The sequence below is a fragment of the Nicotiana attenuata genome, unplaced genomic scaffold (genome assembly GCF_001879085.1).
Source record: "Nicotiana attenuata strain UT unplaced genomic scaffold, NIATTr2, whole genome shotgun sequence".
In the NCBI taxonomy this organism is placed as follows: domain Eukaryota; kingdom Viridiplantae; phylum Streptophyta; class Magnoliopsida; order Solanales; family Solanaceae; genus Nicotiana; species Nicotiana attenuata.
Window position 1 is genome coordinate 132,446 of NW_017671875.1, and position 7,548 is coordinate 139,993.

The following is a 7,548-nucleotide window of genomic DNA, read 5'->3' on the forward strand; positions in this document are numbered from 1 at the left end:
GAAGGAAAAAGAAAAAAAAAAACAAAAGAAAGAAAAAAAAAGAGAAAAGAAAAAAAAAAGAAAAACAAAACAAAACAAAAACAAAAACAACCAAAAACAAAACTTCCTGAACTACGTCTGACTTGATTCCGAAAGGATACGTAGTAGGCTCTCTCTGGGGTTCAGTCACACCAGAACAAAAATCCCATATTCCCCCAAAAAATGAAACTGGGGCAGATGATATAATGGCTCGGCCATGAGCCTACCAAAATGGTTCCGAAGTTGAAATTCCGTCCAAAATTCTTTTTACCCAAAAACCCGGTCCAAGTCCTTCCGATCAATTGGCAAAGGCGTGGGAAATGGAAAGCACCCTTGTTGGACTCTGATGCAATCCAAGTTGAGAAAAATAAAATGAGAGAGTCTTATTGGTGAAAACCTACGGGCACCATAAGGCGACGGTGAGTAGAGAAATTAAAAATGAGAGAGTCCGCTTAGTGAAAACTCATAAAGAGCACTATCGGGCGACGGTGAGAAGAGAAATCAGAGAGGTCGATCGGCGAAAACCCGCAAAGGGCGCCGTTGGCCGAAGATAAGACATCTCCCACCACTGAAAGAGTCCTGGCAAGGTTCCCTGGTTTTGAGACACGGGTCAATGAGTTTACGAGAAGTTGGAAAGTTTGTACGGGTCGGGCATCCAGTCCAAGAAGCATGTCATGTTTATTTGAAGCTTGCATGCACCCCCAGATAAGTCCTTCTCTTCCCCCCGAAAGGGACGCTTCTCTTTAAATTCATCTTCTTGCTTACTTTTTCCTTGAATCCCTTTCGGTCTAACGCTGGTTCCGAAACTATTACAAAGAAAAGGTGGCAGGACTGGNTGGACCTCCCTGGCATAACCCAAGGACCTTTTTCTTTTATCCCGGCATAACCCGTGGACCTCCCTGGCATAACCCAAGGAGCCTTTTTCTTTTTATCCCGGCATAACCCATGGACCCCCCTGGCATAACCCAAGGACCTTTTCTTTTATCCAGGCATAACCCGTGGACCTCCCTGGCATAACCCAAGGAGCCTTTTTCTTTTTATCCCAGCATAACCCGTGGACCCCCCTAGCATAACCCAAGGACCTTTTTTTTTATCCCGACATAACCCTTGGACCTCCCTGGCATAACCCAAGGACCTTTTTCTTTTATCCCGGCATAACCCGCGGATCCCCCTGGCATGACCCAAGGACCTTTTTCTTTTATCCCGGCATAACCCGTGGACCTCCCCGGCATAACCCGAGGACCTTTTTCTTTTCCGACATAACACGGTCATTCTCCAGCATAACCTGGTAACCCCCCCCCCCTAGTTTAAGGCTTCCTTCCCAAGGATACACAATCCTGATTTTATTGCTTAGATATGTGTCACAAATAACTCACGAAATTTTTCCTAGTGAAAACTGGGGCAGAAAAATTTCGTTCGTTTGTTTGTTTTGGTGTCTAAGCAGGTTTGACCTCGAGGCATAGGATCCGAGGTAGCTGAAAGAATGAGTCTCCACCCAGAATAAAGAAAGGAAGAAAAGAACAAAAAGAAGTGAATTCAAAATGCTGAAGCGGACAAAGAAGCGGATTGCTCAAAACCTGACTGAAGTCACAAGCTCCGCCTGTCCCGCTTTGATCCCATGCTGAAGAAAGAACCAGCACCTACAGCTTGCGAGCATCAAGATTCAGATCGGGGTCCACAGCAAAACCAGTTAAGACTCAAGATTAAGTTTCGAAAGATTGATTTTTCTTTTGGTGTAATAAGGAGGTCAGCAAGCAGTAGCAGCAGCAACAGCAGTGAAATCACAGCTCCTGGTAGTCCAAGCTACCAAAACTTCCAGAACTACACTGACTTGATTCCTTTATAGCCAAGGATATGTAGGCAACCTCTGAAGCAGGGTTCGGTCAGACGTTTTTCAAAAAATGCTTCTCATGGAGTGCTAAGCAGGCAAAAATCTCTCATAATTGCTCATTTATCTTTGCCCGAAAATCCTTCGTGTCTCCGAGCAAAGAGGGGCAGCTGTGAGCATGTGATTTTGCCTCGCTTAAATTACTCCTATAGAATTCTTAAAATTAGGATTTTTCTTTATTATTTAATTTTTAGGATTTAATCGTGTGTTTTTGTGTTTGTTTGCATTTTGTGTGTATCTTTAGTTAGTATAATTCATAAATATACAAAAAAAAAAAAATAGTGCATTTGCATTTAGGACCCCATTTAAATAATTTTAGTTTTATTAGTTAATTAGGATTATAAAAAATGGAAGAAAATAACAAAATAGTCCTTTTGCATTTTTACTTTTAATTTTGATTTTTTCCTTAGTATTCTTTTAAAATTAGGATTTAGTTGATTTTGAAAATTAATTAGTTTAGTTTTGGAGTTAAATCAGGTCTATTAGTTTTAATTTTGTATTTAACAAAAATATAAAAATGAAAATGAAAAGAAAATGAGAGAAAATTCAAAATTAGGAGTCTTAATATAAAAACCGGTTTTTGGGCCAAATGCTCCAGCCCAAGCCAATCCCTCCCCTAAATCTGTTCCCCAATCCAAGCCCAAAACCCGCCTCAGTCCGGTCCAGACCCCTCCCCTATGAAACGACGTTGTTTCTGCTCAAACAAATCTCAGCCGTCTAGGATTGTTGATCCAACGGATGAGAACTCCACACCCATTAATATAAAAGTGTCGGACAGCCTACCCCCCCCCCCAAGCCGTCTCTCTCTCGCCCCACTCTCATCAGAGACAACTCCCACCGGCTCCGCCTTAGACCGCCGCCGGAAATCGCCCCACAGCGGCGGCGATCATCCAATCCCGTCCAAATTTACACCACTGGACCGCCTTCCTCTCCTCATCCCAAATCCATGCCCCATTTCTTTCAAATCCTCACCAAACCCTTCAAATATTGAAAACCCTAATGCCACCTCCGCCGCACACGGCGGCGCCGCCACTCAACCGTTACCAATTTCATACCCTTGAACCCCCGTCTTTCCCTCAGTCCAAATCCCTACTTATTCTCCTTCAAACACCTCTGGAGCTCTTCGAATCTCCAATCGAAATTGGGTCAGTGCCAAAAGTTTTTCCTGGACCGTTAATGGGTCAAAACCCATGCTAATCGATTATTCTATGTAAGAATGAGAGATTGGCATGGAGTTTGACTCATTTTGAAGTTCATCTATCTATGCAAGACATTCCGGGTTCAATCTTAGGTATTTTTCTTTATTTTTTCGTTATCTCTTTTCTTTTTATTCATTTTGTTTTCTTTTGTTCATACTCGTCTCAGAATGCTTCTCTTTGAGTCTGCTTACCTTCATCGACTCATTTTTTTTTACTTTTGTGCTTGGTTTAGGGTTCTAATGTTTTATATTACAGTCATGTGGCTTAATTTTGTTGATTGTTTGATTGGGGTCTCATAATTCTGTGATTTTACTGTTTTAATTTGTGTTTGATTCTTAATTTTTGTTTGATTGATAATAGATATCAGTAGTTTAAATTCTGACTTTTAGTAGTTAATTCAAGATTAAAATAGGATAGTTTAATTCTGTTAATTGAAGAACTGTTTGGTTATAGCTGAATAGGTCGGATTTTTAATTAACCAAGGTTATTTTATCAAGTTAAAGGGGCTGGTTCTAGGTTAGTAATTCAGAGTCCAAATTAAGGGTAATATAGGTAATTCAAAATAAAGAATAATGCAGTAACTGAAATTGGAAACCCCTAGAACTCTCTAGATGGGGTTCCAATTAGAATTTCAGGGATTTAGTGATCTAGCTTGGGCAACAAGCCAACAAATAAGGGACTAACTAGCTAAAAATTAAAAAATAAAAGAGGGACTTAGGGGGTAAAATAGAAATCTGAAGGCAACCCTAATTTTGCCTATAAAAGGCATGCCCATTGCCTTGTTTCATAAGTTTTGAAAAATCGGGAAAACTCCAGAGAAAGCCTGAAAAAAAAGTTTTAAAAAATCTGAAAAATCCACACAAGTTGTAGAGCTCCCAAAATCTGAAAGTTCAAAATTCAACATAGAACTTAGAGAAATCAGAAAAATTTCAAAAAAAAAAATCAAATCAGAATTACTATTCCATTGAATTTCTTAGAGTGATCTTAGATTTTCAGTTTTGAATTAGCATTCCAGCTGATCTAAAGTTGAAAATGGCCTGAGTCTTCTTCGTGTTTTAGTAGCTGAGGTTCAGAAGTTCCTAGGGTGGTTTTCGAGTTGTTTTTGGTTCATTCAAGCTGTTTCTGGGTTGTTTACTGGTGTTTGTTGCCTGAAATTACTCCTTGGATGAGTTGATACCATTTCCTAGGTGTGGAATTCGTTTGAAATTACTGCTGCTGGTTGCTTCCTACTACTGCTCTCATTTGCTACCTCCTGACTTGAATTTCCATTTGTTTTGGCCATATCCAGGTACATTTCTTACCTCAAGTGTTGTATGAAGACTGGATCCATATGTATGAACGCATTTGAAGAGAAATATGGAATAACTCCTTGTTCTTCGCACGAATATGTTATGATCTATGTACTTAGACATTTAGTTCAATAGTGTTTTTTTAGACTATTTGTCTATTTTGTATTAACTAGGACTGTGTGGACTATTTTTTATTGAACTGCTGGACTGTTTTATAAATACTTAAACGTCCTGTTAACAATGCTAGGTTTAATGTATTCAGTTTTGGTTTTGCTATCATGAAATGTAAGTTTAGAATGTGATACTAGTTTGCTATCACTAAAGTTGAAGCATCTCCAGTAGCTAAAAGGGACAGGCTATATTAAAAACTGTTTGTTATGTTGTTCATGAAAAATCATAAATAGATATTAATAGCTAATTCTAGCCCATGATTGGGTTGTTTTAGGTGTATTGATCGAAATTAAAGAGCTGTGGGATTTCCAGATCTAGGATACTAATTCATTAGAATGTGAACAAGTCGAAACACGTATGAGTTTGGATTCTAGACAATTAAGAGTTTGTCAAGTCCAATTGTGTTTAAAATTAAGTTCTGTTGTGTTCATTATCAGATTTGATAGAACCAGGTTTTTGGGCTCATTATCGGATCTAGTAACAGGCCCAGTCAAGACCATGAGGTCTCAATTCAAAGGCCCTAATCTCATCTCACTTTCCATTTGGGTCTGCACAAAAGCCCACGACTGGGCAACAATTAAACTCTGACCGGATTGCCGCATACCTGGGCTAGCTCTTTAGGCCCAATATGCTAAAGAATTTGAAATCTCATTTTAAGTTATTGGTTAATTTCTATAGTGCAATTTTGGGCCTTCCAAGTTAAGTAGCACATTTGAATTAGGAGGCTTTCCTCATGTTTAAGTGTGGGCTTGAACTTGAGGCCCAAATTTCTTGAATGCTTTTAATAATAGTAATTAATAATGCTAATTAATTAAGGCCTTTTTAGAGACAATATTTAATAGGAAATCATAGTTCCTTTAGGTTGGCCTTTAAAATAAAAACGAGGTGCGCCACACCAAACAAAATTCACAAATTGTGTGGCCCCCTCTAATACTCATATTAAAATACTTAGAAATTGGGACATGCCTTTAGCGAATTTTCATGGCCGCCCGCAAAGTAAATAATACGCTAGTCGCTTTAGGCGCGTTCTTTAATAATCTTACCTTCCTAAATTCGGGTGTGCATTTCATGCGACCCCAAATCCAAATCCTAAAACATTGAATAAAATATGTCGAGGATCCGAGTGCATTTCATGTGACGTGATCCAAAAATATGTTTTAAACGACGTTCAATTTCCTAAAAAATTAATTAAAAGCGGTAAATAATTTTAAAATTGCACTATAGGGTGACATGTATTAAAATCAGACTTTTAGCCAATTATAATGGTTTAAGCGACCGTGCTAGAACCACGGGATCCGGGGGTGCCTAACACCTTCCCTCGGGTCAACAGAATTCCTTATTCAGAATTTCTGGTTCGCAGACTCCATCCAGGAAGTCGAAATTTTTCTCGATTTGGGATTCAAGATAAACCGGTGACTTGGGACACCAAAAGCCAAACCTATCCCAAGTGGTGACTCTAAATAAATAAATAATCCCATTTCGAATAATGTCACTTTAAATGAAAAAACTCTCTTATACATTATCCTTCGGGGTAGGTGTGTAAAAAAGGAGGTGTGACAGGAGACTTGACCAACATATCATCAATATATACCTCTATTATTTTACCAATTTGTTTTTAAACATTTTATTAACGAGCCTTTTGTAAGTAGCTCCGCCATTCGTATGCCCGAAAGGCATCACATTATAGCAGTATGTGCCAAATTTTGTGATAAACGAGGGTTTTTCTTGATCTTTCTGGTGCATTCTAATTTGATTATACCCGGAATATGCATCAAGAAAGGTCATTAACTCATGTATGACCGTAGCATCGATTATACGGGAAATAATCCTTAGGGATTGCCTTATTCATATATTTATAATATATACACAATCTAAATTTATTATTCATTTTAGGAATTACTACTATGTTAGCTAACCAATCGGGGTAATTTACCTCTTGAATTGAACCTATATTCAGTAATTGGGTTACCTCTTCTTTGACAAACTTATCTCTTACCTCTGCAATCGGTCGTTTCTTCTTCCTTACCATAGGGAAGTTAGGGTCCAAACTTAGCTTGGGGACAACCACTTACAATGGGATACCTATCATATCTGAATGTGACCACACAAAATAATCGATGTTAGCTTTAAGAAAATGAAAAAAATTTAATCTTAGTTCGGGGCTCAACCCCATTCCTAAGTGGAATTTCCTTTCTAATAAATCTATGAATACGACAACTTGTTCGAGCTCCTCTGCAGTAGATTTGGTTGCGTATGTTTCCTCTGGTGCCTGAAACGATCTTTGTACCTGATAGGAATTCGATGACTCCACTTCTCTATTATCTTCAATCATGATGGAAGAGGGCGCCAACTCCTGTAGTTGTTATTTGCTTATTTCTTTCCCCTTTCTACTGGACAAGGTAACTACATTCATTTCTCTAGCAGCCGGTTCATCTCCTCTAATTTGTTTGACACCTTCCGATGTGGGAAACTGTAACAATTGATGATAAGTTAACGACACAACCTTCATTTCATGTATCCATGGCCTTCCAAGGATCACGTTGCATCCTATGTCGCCATATACCATTTCGAACAAAGTTGTCTTTGTTACGCCTTTGGCATGCGTGGATAGTAGAATCTCTCCCCAGGTCATTACACTTGTTAGGCTAAACCTGCATAGAAGCTTTGTTGCCAGAATTGTGTTTCTGGTTTATTAGCTTGCTCCAAAACTCTCCATTGTATGATATTAGCTGAACTACGTGGATCAACCAACACACATTTAATTTTAAAATCTAAGACATTAAGAGATATTACCTGAGCATCATTGTGTAGTAGAAGAAGTCCATCAGCGTCCTCTTCCGTAAAGGTGATGTCATCGTCTTCTGAAGCTTCTAGGATCATCTTGCGATGAGTTACCGATATCTTCGTTTTCTTTGCTGCTGAAAGTGTCACCCCATTTACTTCTTCACAACCCAAAAATCATGTTAATCATCAAGCAATGTGA